The sequence below is a fragment of the Indicator indicator genome, chromosome 1 (genome assembly GCF_027791375.1).
Source record: "Indicator indicator isolate 239-I01 chromosome 1, UM_Iind_1.1, whole genome shotgun sequence".
NCBI lineage: Eukaryota > Metazoa > Chordata > Aves > Piciformes > Indicatoridae > Indicator > Indicator indicator.
In genome coordinates this window covers 29,488,998-29,507,471 of record NC_072010.1, presented here as the reverse complement: position 1 = coordinate 29,507,471, position 18,474 = coordinate 29,488,998, and positions in this window count along the sequence as shown.

Below are 18,474 nucleotides of genomic sequence, written 5' to 3'. Positions count from 1 at the left end.
CATTCTGTGTCAACGTATGTGTGTTTTCTATCGTTCACAGTGGTGTTAAATGAGGAAGGATTAATAAACTGCATTACATACTAGAATTTCATTTGGTGTAATAAAGGGTTGTTCACAATTATTTCGGACATGAATATTTTATTCTATGCATTGGTTATGGGCAGTGGGAATACACAATATTCCTCTCCTGTTGTAAAAATTAATATTAATTAGTTTTCTTCAGAGTATATCTGCTGTAATTTAAATAGCTCTATGGATTTAGAAAGTGACAAGACAAAATAATGGCTATGTTTAGAGGTCAAAAATGTCTCCAGTGTGTTTTGTGAGAAGAAGAATGCCCTATGACTTTTTAAGGTGTTTTCCTACAAGGCATTGGCATTGAAACATGTTTCACAAGCTTTGTTTTATTTATTTATAGTCAAACACTAGTCCTTGTGTACCTGTAAGTGTCCCTATTTAAGTAAATAGCAGGACAATTATAATTCAGCCACCACAGTTCACAAGTCTCTTCCCCAGTGACTGAATATGCTGACATTATTGAAGATGGCTGGTAATTAAAAAACGGGGTCTTATTCAAGAATTCAAAGGCAATCGTCAAATGGCCAATATGATTAAAGAAAAATACTCAGTCTGTTAATCCAAAGTACCAAACTTACAGGCAGCTATTAAATCATAAATAAAGACCTCCCAAAGAAGGAGCTTTTTTAGAAGCAGATCAGATAGACCTCACTAATCAAATAGATCACACTAAATATTTAATGGCATCTAAGATTACTAACTTGGACAAGGCAATGCTTGCTTGTTCCTTTGGCTACTTGAATCTGGCTTCACTTACTCAATATTATTTCTTTTAAGTGACTTTATTTTCTATTACTGCTTTCAATGTTTCTGCTTTCTTTGTAGCTAGCAGAGTAATCTAAGCCCTGGCATTCTGGCAATATTATGACAGGGTAGGAAAACCAAGTTAGAAAATCCGGTGTATGTGTTTTCTTTAACTAAATAAACTATACATTTGAACAAAACTCCACAAAATCAAAATTATAGATAAATACAATTAAAAGAAAATCACACATCTTTTAAGTTGTCACACCTTTAAAGTTGTTCATAATAACTTGTTTGTCAAAATGCATTGTTATTTCCAGAATAACAAAGATATCACGCATACAGATCTGTCTGCCTTGAAAGTTACATTTCGCCCAAGTGACTGACACGAAAGAATGTCAAATCATCCTTGAAACAAAGTAAAGCTGTGATGCTGAAGAAGAAAATCTTTGACAAATTGTTGATGACAAAATATGGCTTCTCTATCAATGAACTGTACCAGTGGTTTTATTCAGGGTAATGAATTTTATTATATTTATAAAAATAAAAAAAATGAAAACACTTTCTTTGTTTTTAAAGAAAAAAAAACAAACCATGCTTATAAAATATGTGCATGGATAGTAAGTGGTTGAGCCTCATGTTATTTTAGATAATTCAGAAACTAAAGCACTGTTGTCAGTCTCTGCTGAACTCTGCTATGCCTATACAGCTACATTAAAGAGTAGATTGTTTGGAGAGTGCTAACTGAAACAGGCCAAAAAAAAAAAGGAAAACAAAGCAAACATCTCACGACAACAGTTACGTACACTGTGTTCCCTAATCTCTTACTATTTACCGCTTCATACATTCTCTTGAAGCTCTGCAAAGACACACGAAGCCCCACACAATCTCAGAGATTTAACAGAAAATCAAATGTGGGAATGCTGAGACCACAGCTTAATAGTAAAGTTAAAAAAAAAAACAAAAAAACAAAAAAAAAAAACCCCCAAAAAAAAACATCCCAAGGATTCCTTGTCATGATATTTACTGCTTCAAAGACCACACATACTTGAAGAGATTAGATGGTGGGGCATTCCCAAATCAAGATCAGCTGCTGAATGTCAGCACCTTTGGTGAGTGGCAAGAAACATCCACTATTAGAGGTGCAATAGCACAAGACTCCTACCTTTCTTTGCCTAAAAGGGAAGATGGGAGAAGAATGGACCTTGTTATCAAGCAAAGAAGAATCCTCAGGAATGGTTGTTGGTTCTCTTTCAGCCCATGAACGTAACAGTCTGGAGGAGTTCTACCTCCCCAGAACCGCTGTCAGCAACTGCTTGATAGTATTCCTCTTCCTAAGTATGGAAAAGAAGAGTAATTCTGATACCATGCATTTGAAATAGCTACAGTTCCTTCTCTGAGGCATGAAAGCAGAGAAATCAGCTTCCCAAGAATGAAGATAGACATTTTCTTTTGAGCTGATTGGATGTAAATGAAGTGAAATCTAGATGTGTTGCTTACATGAGATTTGACAGTAATATTTGGGTTTTTTTAAAGGTACACGCTTGAGCCATGCAGTCACCCAGGAAACACCGACCTGCAAAACCAATTGAGTTAGAAAATCAAGGTTCCTGTCAGAGGATGAATAGATTTTTTGTTTGTTTTTTTTATTTTTTTTTTTAATCTGGAAGACCATCTTCCCATCTAATCTAAATTTGAACCTCAGTATTTCCATTTGATTAGACCCTGCATACTCTCCATACATTTTCACTGCATGCAAAATTTGCATTCATTGAATAGGTTTTGGTGCAGCATAAAGCAGTGACTGTGATCATCCCAAAGCAGTGACTACATTATTCCTGTCAGGCATGAAAGGATAAAGAAATGCCATTCATGTACAGAGAAATGCTTCAGAAATGATTACACAAATTAAATATCAGACAATTTTTATTTTATTTTCTTCAGTTTCTTATCTCTGTTGGAAAAAAAATCTTGTGTGCATCCTATGACAAAGCCATAAAATGCACTCTAGTGAAACAGACCCTGCTTTACAGCTCTCTCTGTAGCAGTTGTCTGGCAGTGTTTTCAGAGGGTGAGAGGTTACCACACTTATCCCCTGCTGCATCTAGCCTCCTCTTTCCTATTGTTTCCTTGAATAGCGCTGTGTCATTAAAAACTCCATCTCCGTGACAAGCTTGGCAAGGGAACTTTGTCTTCTCTTCTGTCACACAGGGTCAAAGGACAACCAGTAGGTCTTGCTTGTTTCATTGGAAGAATTCATGTCCTTTTGGTAGAAACACTTGTTAGGACCTTTCAAAGCTCTGTTAGTCTTTGTCGCATCGTCTCACTTCTTGAATCTTTTGTTACAAAGATGGCTGAAGAATTATCGTGATGTCTAGCATGTTGCCTGTCACATCCATCACCCAGTGAGACAGTCTTTGCCAAGAGAATGTGATAAATAGCTAGGATTCCTTCCTGATAACTAAATGAGGAATGGATGTTGTTCTTCAAATTAATTTATAGAGGGCAAACATTTAAACGGCCTGGCTGTTTTGAACTTTAACTCAATCATGTGTTTCCCATTCCAATTAAATTCTAATACACTACTTATCTTTCCTACAAAGGAAGTCCATTTGAGGATTTATGAAAAGGAACAACCTAGATCTTTTAGTAATTCATAGACTTGCCAGACCATATCAGTCATCTCCAGGCAAATCCCCCTCATGATACCTACAGACATTTCTGTAAGCACCCTTGGATCCCTATTTCCCATTTCTATCTCCTTTTACTCTGCTAACTCAGTGAAACAGGGCAAAAAGTAGTCTAACTGGAGAAACAAAGAAAGAGCTGGGATATTTGTGAGAAAGAGACTCAGTAAAAGTGAGACATCATATGAAGGTAAGGGAGGATGAAAAGAAAGAGAAGAAATCTTGAGCAGTTCCCAAGAGTGTTAGTTAGTTTGTTTGTTTGTTTGTTTTTAGCATATCTACTACTTTTCTGATGAGATTAAAAATATACCTGCACACAGCCAGTCTCTGAGTGGTCATTAAAGAAGAAGAAGTATTAAAAGCACAGAATCATAGAATCACAGAATGGTAGGTGTTGGAACACATCTCTGGAGATCACTTAGTTGCACCCCCTGCTAATGCAGGTACACCTAGATCAGTTTGCACAGGGATGTGTCCAGGCAGGTTCTGAAAGTCTCCAGAGAAGGAAACCTTTCTTTGCAGTCTCTTCCAGTGCTCTGTCACCCTCAAAATAAAGAAGTTTTTCCTTATGTTTAGGTGGTTTTTCCTGTGTGCTAGTTTGTGACCATTGACACGTCCTATCACATGCCACCACTGAAAAGAGTCCAGCTTCACCCTCTTGACCCCACTGTTTTAAAGTCATTGCATTGACAAGAGATTCCCTCTCAGTATTCTCCAGGCTAAACAACCCCAGGTTTCACACCCTCTCCTCATAAGAGAGATGATCCAGATTCCATGTTGTTCTTGCTCATTTGCCAGTTTTAACAGGAAGTGCAGTTGCTGGTAAGCTTTAACTCTTTCTCCTTGGCTAGTCTGATCTTCTGCCTCTACTCACTTCCCAGGTACTCTTCTACTGCCTTTGTAATGCAGTCCAGCCCATCAATAAGACACATCAATTAATGTTATCTTCCATAGTAGCTGGCCTTACTACATGGGATCTAAATATGAGGGGGAAATAATCATAGAATCATAGAATGTTAGAGGTTGGAAGGGACCCCTAGTCATCTAGTCCATCCCCGCTCCACCAAAGCAGGATCACCTATGGCAGGCCACACAGGAACACATTCAGACGGGTTTTGAAAGTCTCCAGAGAAGGAGACTCCACAACATCTCCAGGCAGCCTGTTCCAGTGCTCTGTCACCCTCATAGTTAAGAAGTTTCTTCTCATGTTGAGGTGGAACTTCCTGTGTTCCAGCTTATAAAAATTATCGTTCTAAAGCAGTGGCTGTACAGAAGTTGTAAGGCATCCTGCTGGGCACAGAGTAGCTGCTGCTGGAATATCTCTTTTCAAAAATGTTGCATGAAGCCCTGTGGCAACTTGCAAAAGTGGACACTTGAGGTATCCCTGGAGCAGACACAGCTTGCAGTGAGTTCACAAATTCAAAGAAACTTTGAGATGAGGCATCAATAATACTAAAGAAAGACAAAAATAACTAAGCCTTTATCTACTCATGTTCTCAAAGCGACCTGAAAAGTCTCTGGAAAGGTTCCTATGTAAGAATCAGTAAAGCCACTGAGACATAAGTGCACGTAGGCCTGGATGCTGAACTGGCTTTGCAGCTTAGCAAGATGTTTGCAGTAATCTGCAAAGCCAAATGACACTTCCCACGCTAAGCAATGCATTAAATTCACAAAGCTTACAATCAGCTTAGTCCATGCTCAAACATGGGGATTTACACCTGCACTCTGAAATCAGGCAGAACACGTGCCTTTGACCCAAGGTGGGCAAAATACAGAGGTGCTAACTATGGTTTTCTCTGAGACCTCCAGGTCAAGCAAGAAGGAAATAGAAGCTAGGTTAACTGAAATGGAAGAAAATATTTCTGTGAACTCTGGTGAATTGAAAGAGCTGAGCCTTACAGGCTTGTAATCTGAGCATCAGTGAAAACTGAAAGGGACCATCAGAATGGAAAGGACTGTGGTAGTCAGCATTTATCTTGTGATTTTTTCTAAAACTATTATTAAGTAAAGGCAAACTGTGGTAATTACAGAAGTGCACAGACCAAAATAACGGATCAAACTGTCCCCCACTTTGCTGACAGCAAGCAAAGGTACTGCATTTCTGAGTCAAAACACAGTCAGCAAGGATTTCATGGAGGATCCTTAACACATTTACTGGAGCTAAGCAGATACAACAGGAACATCCAGAATAATTTGCTGCAGTGGAAATGAACTGCAATCTATCATCCATAATTTTTCCTGCATAAATAGAAATCCAATTGTCTGAAAACATGAGGCAGCAGAAACTGAGTTGATATTTCAATTTAATTCACTTCAGTTCACCTTATTGACTTCAACGGTATGCAGAACACTACCTTTTATCACTCAAATGTCACTGTTCTTCATTTTTTACATAGTGAATATGGTCATGGCTATTGATGCTCTTATGAAATATGCACTTAGATTCCTTCACAGTGTGTCTGGATGTATGCCTGTGGATATCAAGAATTGTTCTGTTGTGGCTTGATGGGTTTTTCTGGGGAAAGAGTTGGGGAAAGGGTTGGGGAAGAGTCAATGGGGAAAGAGGTAAACCATTCTTGCAAAAGCAACATAGTCTACACCAGGTTCACTGCTATTGCAGAATCTATAGTGTCATTATAGTTTCCAAGAAGGGCGGCCAATTGTTCCTTGGCATACATTTGCAGAAGTGATTATGAGCCAGATGACAATTCTAAACCATGTGAGAGGAACAAGATTATCAAGATCTTTTAACAGGATGATCATAACCTGGAAAATGTCATTCTCCCCAGCCTCCATGACAGACACATTTTTTTCTGAAAAGATAGATTATACTGCAGAGACCAGGCTTTGCTTTCTGCCACACCTGAGGCCATAGGCCAGGCTCTCTGCTCGTGCAGTACACTCAAGTACTGCTAGTATGTCTGCAGAATGTCCTTCCTGGCTTTAAGTTGACAAGACTCATCCCAGTGAACTGTATTCTCCTCCTGCCTGAACTACACTGTTTGTCCTAAACCTCAGAGGTGTGGTGCTTGCCTACATTTTTTTTACCCTTTCATTTTCTTGCTCTTCTCCTCAGTCAGCTACCGTTTGGAACAAGACGGAGGATGCTCACCAGGACCTCAGCCAGACTCATGACCACGATCTGCTTCTCCTTTTGTACCTTTTAATTTTACCACTAGATGGAAGCCTTGACCTCCAGAGTTACTCCCGTAGATTCCTGATGATTCGATTACACACCCGAGCTTCTTGGTGAGCTGTTTACCTCTACTGAGTCAGGTATTTAGGGGACAATTCACTGGGCTCAGGCATTTCTGTAGTTCACTGCTTCGTACATGGAAGGTATAAAACCATATAAACCTCTTATGTGTGGTGGCGTTCTCAGAGAAAACTGTAGAGATTACTAGGACTGTGTAAATCTTCACTAATGATATGGTGCCAGATTGGATTGGCTGTGGATAAGCAAAGGAAAGAGAATGAGATCACTGCTTCCCACCAGTCTCAGCACAAGGCGTAGTAACTGGCAGTACATAGATGGGGTTCCACAGCCTGTTGAAGTCTATTCCCCTCAGCACAGTACTGAGGTCCCAGGACATAACACAAAAAATGGCTATACAGTGTGAGTTTCCTACATCACTTCTGGTTGCAAGCCCCACACAAATGAAGAGTGAGTTTTCAATTGTTGCTATAAGAAATTACTCACCAAATAGTGCCTATGAGTGAATAATTTTTTATATCTGATTTCTGAGCAGCTCAATATGAATTTTTATGTTGAGAATCGAAGGTGTTCAGGATATATGGCTCTCATGGGATCATTCTCTGACCGAGGAGGTAGCTCAGTAATGGGATATGAACTGCTGAATACTCACGATTATGAACTCAGAATTCACTTTTGAAGAAAAATCCTGTGGCTGTTAGTCAACATCAATGAGATCAAGGGGAGATATTTCTGCTCTCAAGTGGCAAGTCAGATGCTGAGAACTCCACTGTTTTGGTGAACAGCAAATTAATTTCAGTACTTAGGCAAAGCAAAGAGGAAACATAATGTAAAGAAATCTGCTTAGAAACTCATAAGGCTATTTCTGAAAGGAATTTCTGATGCCCACGCATCATTAGTCCTTATACTTATATGCCTATAGTAAGCTCCAGGGGCAAAGTTCCTTGTTTCTTGCTCTTCATTTTTTTTTTAATAAAAGTGCAAACTTCTGACAAAATCTTGCTGTTTATCCCTGTACTTGTTCTTACACACAGTACTACGTTATCTGCATTGTCTGAGAATACTTCTAATTATTTCCTGAAACCAAATGCACTTCATGTTGTCCGTGTCCTTTTAAGAGGTGCCATTTGTTGTGAAAGCATTTGGATGAAAGAAGCAAAAGTCTCACTAATAATGGTACCAGCATGGAATGAAGGACAATGTCATAGAATCATAGAATCAGTCAGGGTCGGAAGGGACCACAAGGATCATCTAGTTCCAAACCCCCTGCCATGGGCAGAGACACCTCACACTACATCAGGCTGGCCAGAGCCTCATCCAGCCTGGCCTTAAACACCTCCAGGGATGGGGCCTCAATCCCACTGTGTTTCAACACTCTCTTCTGTGGTAAGGCTTGTGATTACTGAATGGAAAGCTGTAAATAATAAATATCTGACAATCTTCTAGAAATATCACCTTTTTGTTACACTAATAATTTTTACTTTTCCACAATTTGCAGATGTCTTGGATTTTGCAAGGGGACCCTGCTCTATGGGAAAAGGTGGGAATTCCTGTCTCATGACTAAGATTTGAATTAGTAATTCATTTCAGTTTTATTTTAATCTATAGTTATAACACAGTCATGCAAACATTAATTTTATGGGCTAAACTGCTTAAATCTTTTATTCCATTAATAAGCCAGCCGCTGCCTAGACATGTACCAAATTCAGTAGATTCACAATCTGCTCTATAATCTAATTAATAATAAAAGTACCCACATAAAACTTTCTTAGATGACTCAATTTTACAAAGTTTAATATAGTTTTACCAGTCAGAGATATAAGTCAAAGGCTGTGCTGGTTCCAGTGTCTGATACAATTACGTTAATGGCATGAAGCCACTGGAGTGTAGGGATGCAGGCAGACTGCTCTGTGCCCAGGAGTCAGAGCCATGGTCATATTTGCCCTTGCTGTCAGAGAGAAGAGAATGGCAGTGACAACAGTGGCTAGAAGGTTCTTTCTGGAAATAAAAACTGTCAGGCTCTCCTTGCATTCTCATGCCTGGAGGCAGCTGTCCTACAAAATACTCCTACTTCCTAGAAATTTCAATAGCTTTTTCAGGGTGCAGACAATGAAATTTTCACCAAAAAAAAACCCACCAAACAACCTGGTCTAATGAAAAATGTGAGCTGTTGTGCTCCTAAGGTCTGAGGCTTTCCTTATGTAGGCATTCACATGGGAACACAAGAAAAGATCAGAATGAGGTCTCTCTGCAAGTAAGAACTCATCTCAAATTACTTGTACACCCTTGGAAAAATCCCTGACTTGTTAAACTTCTTGCAGCATCATCCTAAGTATAGGAGTTTTCTCCTCATTTTCTTCTTGCTCCTCACTTCCATTTCTGTGGATTTTTTTCTTGGTTTCTATCAGCCTCCTTCCAAGCTGTGCTTTACCTCAGCTGCAACAAAGGCAGCACACCCTCCTCCTTGACCATTGTTCTGGCTATATAATGGCTTACTTCACTCACCCTTCAAGTTTGTGATCAAGACCAAAGATATCAAGCTTTATGTCACATCTGTGACCTCCTCTCACAACTGTTTCTCTTCTAGAGAGGTGTAGGCACAGGCAATTTCCACCTTGAACAATACCCTCTCTGTCACATGGACTTGCCTGTGGAATATAAAGAAATTATTACTAAGTATTACTGAGAAAGCCTAGTTATGTAGACATGAAGCCTACTTTCATCAGGGCAGTCAGATTTCAGCTATTTGTAGACTGACTCTAGCTTTTTCTTTTCTCCACAGGAAAAAAAATATACTCTCAGTCACAATGCTGTTCTTTGTTTAATGTGGAAAAGGAGGTGACTAGAAGGGACTAGAAAACACAGAGCAGATTAGGTGGAACATTCTCATTAGTGAGATGAATTATCATCATGCAACCACTCATGCAAGAATTATAATCTGATTTCTCCCTGGTCCTGAGGGTCTGATTTATCTGGTTTGCTAGGGATGTGCTACGCTGCATAAGCATGATAAAATGATAAAAAGAGCCTTAAAGGACCTAGAGAAGCCTGGAGAGAACCAGAAGTGTTGTGGACATAGAGGAAGGGTATCTGGATATGACACTGTCTAGATCACAAAGTAAATCTGTGTTCACATGGCACTGCACCCAGTTTCACAACCCCTTTTTCAGATGCACATGAATTTTGTCTGTGATTTGGGACTAGGATTCCACACATCTTGGGAGTGTGCCACTAGCTGGTGAATCTCTATATTGTGCTCCATTCCCAGGTGCAGACATCCCTTCATACATTTCCTGCCACAGAGATGGGGAGATGTCAGACAGAGACAGCACCATAGGCATAGAGGTCACATTAAAGACATCTAATTGTGGAGCGGGAAAGGAAGAGCTTGATAGCTTATCAGCTAGCACACAGGCATAGGGGTCCCACTAAGTAACAAAAGCTAGAGTGGATTTTTAATGCTCTACAAGAAGTCCCTTTCTCCTCTTGCCTATGTGTAGCTTTGGAGCAGCAGAAAAAGAAGTCCATCATTTTTAAAGAGATTCTTACAAAAGAGTTCTTGAGTTGCTGGAGACTTTCACTGCAACCTGAGTGCCTCCAGGAATCCTGAGGCATACAACTTCTAGAGATTTAATTGTGTAATGGAATTTGGATAAACACAAGTTGTGCCTCATCACTCAGCATCTGCTTTCCTTACGGCTGCTTTCTATCTGCCTTGGCCACTCTTCTGGAACTCACTGGTGACCCATGAAGCTCAACAAAAGATCAGTATACATACAACTCAATAACAGTATACATACAACTCAGCATCCCAACAAACCACTTATTTGGTCTTTGTTGTCTAGATCTTAGCTAGGTGAATTTTCCAGGCACAAAATCTGCCTTGCAGGTACAGACATAGGGCGCTGGCTTAATCAACTCGAAGCAGTGAAATTAGATGCTTAAGATACCATCTACTTGCAAAAAGTGTGCTGTCTAGTACTTACAGACAACAATCTTCCTCTGGAGGAGGCTCAGAGGACCAATTTCTCTTCACTGACTTTGAAAGCAGTTCAAAGAGATAAATTTCATAGCCCGAGTGTCTAAACATTAGTAGTTGGACCACTTGCCCATGAGCTTTCTCCATGAACCTCTGCTACATACAGTGAGGGAGATCTCCCAGAGCACAGCCACAATCCACCACAGCACCTCCAGTCCCTGGTGCTGTGCAGGGCAGCAGACATGGAAATCTGTGGTTAAGTGTTTTAATGCAACAGCCATAATGATACCCCATCACCTGTCCCCTAAGCCAGGCACTCAAAACCAAGGGAGCTCCTTTCTGTGTAAAGACATTTTGCTCACCTGCAGTGCAGTGACACAATGGCCGTTCCTTGCACACGTCTTAACTGTATGGAAAAAGAAAAGAAAGCCAAGCTATAACTGAGGTGCAGCCCTAAAATTAGTTCAAAAAATCAATGTGATTCGTATCATGGAAAGGTTTCCTCTTCTAACCAAATTTGTGAGTGAAAAAAAGCAAAAAGCAATGTCTCTCTATTTCAGACTAAATAAATACTCTGCTACTGAGAATGCTGTTGAAAGCTGAGCTTGCAATTCACTTGGCAAGGAAAGAGATTAGCAGCAAGATTCATAGTCTTTTAGATTTACTAACATATGCAAAACAACAAAGACAACCCTCTTATATCACTTTATATCTTCATACCACTGTGCAAACATTACCTAGGCATATACCTCAAAAAAACCCCATGTCTTCCCAATGCCCCAATGAGACCAAACTTAACCAGACACTGGCTCTGTGGGAGGGTCAGTTTCCCTATGTGTCCAGCCTTTTTCTTCCCCTACAAGATGGCTAGATATGGTTGTAGTCTTCTGACACTCACATTAGAAGGGAAACATACAGCAGATAAATCACTATATAGTTATTGGACTGTAAACCACTGCTATTTTTTGTTGGCTGGTGAAATGATCCAGAGCCCACACTCAGTTCCCTGAGCCATCTAACACCCTTTCCACAGCCACTGCAAAAATTATTCACAAGCTATACCATAAGCTTCCACTATTATCACCCATTAAAATTCCTCCTTACTTACAGAATGTTTAAATATGTGTTATTATATCATGGCTGATATAATCATGGCTGACGCTGTGGGTGGGTAGGTGAGTAAGACTGTTTTGGTCCATTTACTCCTTCCAATGCCCAAAAGCTTTGCCAAAAATACAAGAAAGGAAGCAATCACTCAAACAATCCCATAAACATTTTCTTCATGTGGGTGATCTCATGATACAGAAACCACAGTAACTATAATAGTTACTAAAAGAAACTTTTCTACCCCAGATAAATTATTTTATCCCACAATAAATGTTTGTGTAGTAGAAATAGATAGTAGACTCAGTTACATTAACTGCCATTTGTCAGTCAGTATTATAAAGGTCCTTCAAGAATGAGGAATTTGGAGGCATCTGTCTATACAGAAGACTACTCTCTGAAGCCTGGGGTTTCCCTGTGACCCATGTGTATGATTCTTTAACAATAAAGTGAGACACCATGCATTACTGTAAGGGTACCTGTCTTTCTCCATTGACTAAGGAAGGAAGATGACTGCTTAGTCAGCTAAGCTCCTCACCTAGCAGTGCCCAGAAGAGTGCCTAATACTGACTAAAATTCATTCTGTCCCATATATGTTTGGTATGCTCACTATTCTCCTGGAATAGAAAATGGAGATGTACACAGGTCTTCATTCAGTGAACTGCTCCCTGCTTTCATACATAGACTATATCCGTTCTTCCCTTTCAAATTTTCCTTCAGACAATTTTCTTCACACTTTTTGCTAAGTGGAGATTTTAACTCTATCCTGTGCTTGTACTCTAGGCTGGTGACTAATTCCTCTGGCTTTTTTTTAACCTTAGAAGTTAACACTACTGTTCTCTGGGTGAAAATCTCTTTCTGTCATATGTTCAGCACAGACTTGTGTAGAGAAAGTGGAAAGAGACAATAACATAGCCCTTGCATGTAGTAGTAGAGATTTTCCTGTACTCCTGCACTGCTTTATACTAAATATTCACAAACTTCAACTGACTGTCTGAGGACAATAGGCATATGCTAGAATTTGCAGTAAGAGGTATTTTCAGTGTGGTTTCCTGAGAGCACTGTGGGAAAAAGTGGATAATTGAGGACGTTGAACAAATAGGGTAGGGACTCTGAAGGTGAGATGAAGGAGGTAAAGCTGCGGCAGTTTTAAAAAAAAAAAATCAGAAGATGGCAATTTGTGTGTAAATTGGAGCAAAATAGAAGGATAGTGTAACCTTGGATGGGATAAGAGGATCCTCTGCTTTTGTAGTAATCACTCCATCCCTTTTTTATATGCTTGAGAGCCTTATTATCTTTTGCAACCAATGTTGAACCAATAGCAAATATTCAGAGTAATAAAAGGTATTTCAATTTTGAAGAATGCTTTGAGCATCTGCATTGTCCATGGATAGTAAGCACTTTCATGTGGTAACCTAAATATATATGTTGGTACCTAACTTTAAATGGAGAGGCTTAAAAGCGATTGTCTAAACGTGAGACAACACTTTATTTGATAAATCCCAGGTCAATAAACTTGGAATCCATGAAAAGAACTTCTTGAGAGCAGCTAAGGGAGCGACTTTTGGGCAAGCAGAAGTAACTTGTAAAACTCTTTTTCACATTCTTTGAGCAAAGGCAAGTGCTTAAAACTATAAATTTAGCTTCTGCCTTTGACAGCCTTGGAATAAAATTTTTATGAGTTTTTAGTCCTTTTTTTTTTTTTTTAGTTTTTCTTAAGGGGTTTTGTGGCCCTTTTAGCAATAGCATTATCATGGAAAATAGCTGGAAAGGAACTGTTTATGAGATCAGTCCTGCAAACACAGAATACTGTCCATAGTGTATATTCCAAAAATGCTATCTAGATCAATGATGTACTATGCAGTAATAGAAGTAGCCCCAGAAATGCTAACGTGCACATATATATATGAGGGTATAAAGGATGTATCTATTCAAAATTCAAGGTAATAATGAATATTGTTGCCTTATTGAGATTCCCAGTGTATTTTTCAGACAATGAACATAACTGTTTCATTGGTTTCATGCATTTCTATTTTGCCCAGAATCCATATCTAAACTATTTTGTGAAAGTCACACACTATTTCTTTGAGCATAAACATTCCTCCCTCACAAACAAGAACATGCTGATCACCTTCCTTGAATAGCTACTTAAAGGAGAGATGATGAATTTGTTCCCTATTCTCTGTGGAATGTCTTTTTTTAAATTCACTGATGTGTTGCGCTGAGCACTTGATGATGCAGAACTGTCTGGCTCTAATGCCACTTGATCTTTTATAAATTAAGAGGCAAGAGGTTGCAGCCTGTCATGTAACTCCATTACTGAGATTTGGATTAAGAGTGTCTTGCACATGTTATTGTCTTTCTTTTAGCTGCTACACATTAGGTGCCTTGAGAGTAGCTTTTGGAATCCTTTTTCTGAAGTCATCCTTTTACTGCCCATCTGGGCTTTCTGAAAGGATCTACTTGCCAGTGAGCAGCATGGGCCCAAGCCTTGGGGGGAATCCAGTGATCAGCAGAGAAAAAAAACAGTAAGTTTAGAAAGAATTTTTTCTATTTATTTTCCATCTGTATTGCAAAGCCTGATCCTAACTACCAGAGTAAATGCCTTTATTTGCATAACTGTTTCTAGGCTCACCCTATAACCATTTTACGTGTTACACTGTGGCAGTGACTCTTTCCCCAAAGGATCTGATGTTGTAGGTGTAACAGTAGGTACCATAATGGTCAGGCCTTTTCCTCCCATCTTGGAGCCTTGGTGGGGTTTTAAAGTTTGAATACAGCTTGCTTGTTCCTGCTTTCTCCTAGGGTATGGGGCTTCCTACTGCAGTGCAACCCTCCTGCCCCAAGTCATGAAGTCCCTGTACACCCAGCAGGTCAGCCTCATGGAGGTTTATGGGAAGGAATTACTGGGGGGAAGGGAATCACAGAATCATAGAATGGTGCAGGCTGGAAGGGACCCCAAAGGTCGTCTAGTCTGACCTCCCCACAGTCAGCAGGGACAGCCCCAACTAGATCAGGCTGCCCAGGGCCTCATTGAGTCTTACCTTGAATATCTCGAGGGAAGGAGCCTCAACCACCTCCCTGGGAAACCTGTTCCAGTGTTCCACCATCCTCATAGTGAAGAACTTCTTCCTGATATCCAACCTAAATCTGCCCTTCTCTAGTTTGAAGCCATTGCCCCTCGTCCTGTCATCACAGGCCCTCATAAACAAGTCTCTCCCCATCCCTCCTCTAGGCTCCCCTCAGGTACTGGAAAGCTGCTATTAGGTTTCCCCAGAGCCTCCTCTTCTCCAGGCTGAGCAACCCCAGCTCCCTCAGCCTGTCCTCACAGCAGAGGTGGTCCAACCCCCTGATCATTTTTGTGGCACTGCTCTGGACCCTCTCCATCAGGTCCATGTCCTTCCTATATTGAGTGCTCCAGAGCTGTACACAGCATTCCAGGTGAGGTCTCACCAGAGCAGAGTGTCAGAATAACCTCTCTGGATCTCTTGGCAACCCATCTTTTGACACAGCCCAGAATGTGATTGGCCTTGTGGGCTGGAAGTGAAGAGTTTAACCCTCCTCCCTCTGCCACAACAAAGAAGCCAGATTGATACTGTTACTCCGGCTATGGCCCAAGGGAAACAAAAGGGCCAGTGGGACTAGGCAGGGCTATGCATGAGTTTACCAAAAATACAAATGGTCCTAAGCTATTTTACAAACTTCCTGAAAATGCCAGACCCAACTATTATAAGTCTGAGCTTCTTAAACATCAAAGCTATTTTTTTCAAAGTTCACTTACACAAGCTAAAAGAAGTTATGCAATTTTCAGTTAAAACTTGCATGCTACTCAACTGTTTTTTTTCCTAATAACTCTTTCTAGATAATGAACTTTTGAGCTGAGCTTCTGCCCTTCATACTTTTATATAGCCCAGTTATAGTTCTGCAACAGTGCAGTTTGGGAACAGCAGCTGAAGCTAAATTGAACCTGAACTGCTGTGGTCCTGTCCTCTGCCCTAAAGAAGCCATGCATTGCCAGTTATGCAGTTCAGTCCCTCTTTGTGGTCTTGCTGCTGGCATTTGTGTAAACACAAGGTGAAGCTCTCCAGGAAACTAATTTGACTGAAGATGAACCACTTCCTTCTTTTGCTGGGCTCAAAAAGTCAGATCAGCTCCTCCAAATTCTCCAAGCAATGTGGAGATGAAGAAGTAGACATTCATGGGACAAGAGAGAAGGACAGAATTTGCAGCCTCACTTTAGTTGAGTATTAGCTGCTGCAGAGCTCTGCTGCTACCAAAAATGTGAAACACCCTGGTTCTGCAGGTCATTGGATGATGCTGTTTCCAGGTATAGTTGAGACCTTTCATGTATTCCATAAGTTCTCAGAAAAGGCCACCTTGGTACAAGTGGATCAACCAAAAAGCCAGATTGGTTTACATTCTTTCATCCATTTACCTGCTGTGAAAGGATATATAAGAACTGCTTGGTCCATGTGTTGGGGCACTGTTTCTCCTCCTTTTAAGTCCCGCTGAAGTCCTTTCTATGGTTCCTATACAAGACTCTGATTTCATTTCTTGCCACTTTCTAATAGAAGCCCACATTTATATCTAGTACAATTTCTCTTGGACCTGCCTTTCCCCATGCTGATCACTGGTGATGGTGCCTTTGAAGCAAAACACTCTTGATTCACAATTCACTGGTAATCATTGCCTTCTAATATTCCTAGCACAGGCAGAGACATCATATATACAAGACTGCTCCAAAATGAGAGATATTTTAACATTTCTTCTCTCACCATATCAGTAAAAGGAGTCCTTATAGCCTCAGTCTAATAAGGGAGGGGAAAGGAAGGCTCAGCAAAGTTAATGGACACAAAGGAGCTCCTACTCTAGCCAGAGCAAATGGGACTTAAACATCACCCTCTACACCAGTAAATCTATTCCTGTTTACAGATCTAAGAAGTGGAAACAGAATCAATTATCTTCTACCCAAATTATTTAAGTTTTATTCCTGTGATTAGTTTCACTATGCCTACCACAGCTTAGATGCAACAGGCCTTTCTGCTGTTCGCCTGGTGGATCAGTTGTTAAAACTCACAAAAACTCTTTGAAGAGTTTTGGGAGAAACATTTAAACCTAATAGGACCATCTGATTGTCAATCTTATGATTAAAGATTTATATCACATGTAATTCAAAACTGGGTTTTTAAAAATATGGTAGATCAATTAAGAAATAAAATCTCCCTTGGAGATCTAACAGTGTTTTAAATGTAGCTGCTTTTCAGAGTAAAATATTTTACTGTCACAACCAGCTGCAGAGGAAAAAAAATGAAGACCATTTTCACTTTCAGAAGAGTCCACACATAAAAGCTGCTATAATATTTACTGCTGCTGCCACAGGGGTTTAATCCTTCCTTTTTGAACAGCAGTGGGTACAGGATTAGTCCTTGAAAATAAATGTTTCCCCTGCTCTGCAAAGCACACTATTTCATGAGAAACTTCATGTAACAGGAGTTGCCATGGTTACCAGCAGAGGACTGCTTTTGTGAATACGATGATCGTTCACTTGAAGAGCTCAGGATGCTCACTGAACTCATAAAAGTACAATCCAGTTCATTGTCTGCTTTCCTGGTAAACTTTTCACACATGTGGCACTGCATGACACTTGGTAGCACTCCTTTAAACAGGATAACTGAAACATTTCCACTGTGCTTCAATGGATGTGTGCCGATACACTCTGAACTCTTCCATCAAGTAAACATTTGAGCATCACCTAAACTGGAGCATCATCTAAATGCACTCTGGTGCAAAGCATTGCCTCCTCAACTCAGCAAGTCCACAGAAGACATCTACATTATTCATCCCTCAGCCTGCACAGAGCAGAGTAGTTTTGGCCACGTGGGCTAAGAGTACCTGGAAATAGGTGTAAATATGTAGGTCCATATCCAGCCACCGAGATCTTGAAAGCACCTCTCCAGTCCCAATGGAGTCACAGATGGCCTTGTTTGGATTGTGCTGGTGCACTCTCTCTTGCAGAGCATCAAAGGAGAGGTCCAGTGCAACATCAGGAAAATGAGAAATCCCCTGCATGACCTCCAGATTCCTTCACACAACTGTGGCATGTAGCTCATATACCAGGCTTTCCATATTCAGACCTGTCAAAACTGGTGTTAAGGTCTTCAAGATTCCCTTGCACCAGTGAGGGCTAAGTCAAGGTTTGGAGTAAAGTCTCACCTCTTACACTTTATTTATGATATCAGTACCACATCAGTCCACTCACAGATCCTGGAGACTGATTCATAATTGCTTGGCACAGAGCCACTGCCCTGAAGTCCAAGTCTGGGTGCTGATCCTGGCATCTACACTAAGCAAACCCACTGACCACATCCACTGAAAAGATCTGGCTGAATGGGATCATTCGCAATGTGAGGGCAAGAATAAATCCCTATAGTCCACAATATGGAGTCACTTTGACTTTACATGCCCCCCAAAAAAGGGATTTCCATTGCCCAGCTTAGTCAAGTCTCCAATTAGATGCTTGCACAAAGATGAGGTACAGCTCCGCTCCCTTCTGTGCTCCCATTGAGTTCTGGGCTTCAAAATGGTACAGAAAAAGATTCCAAATATCCAAGTTTTTATAGCAGTTGTTACTGAGTGCTAGAAGTTTTCAATAAAAATTTTAATATACT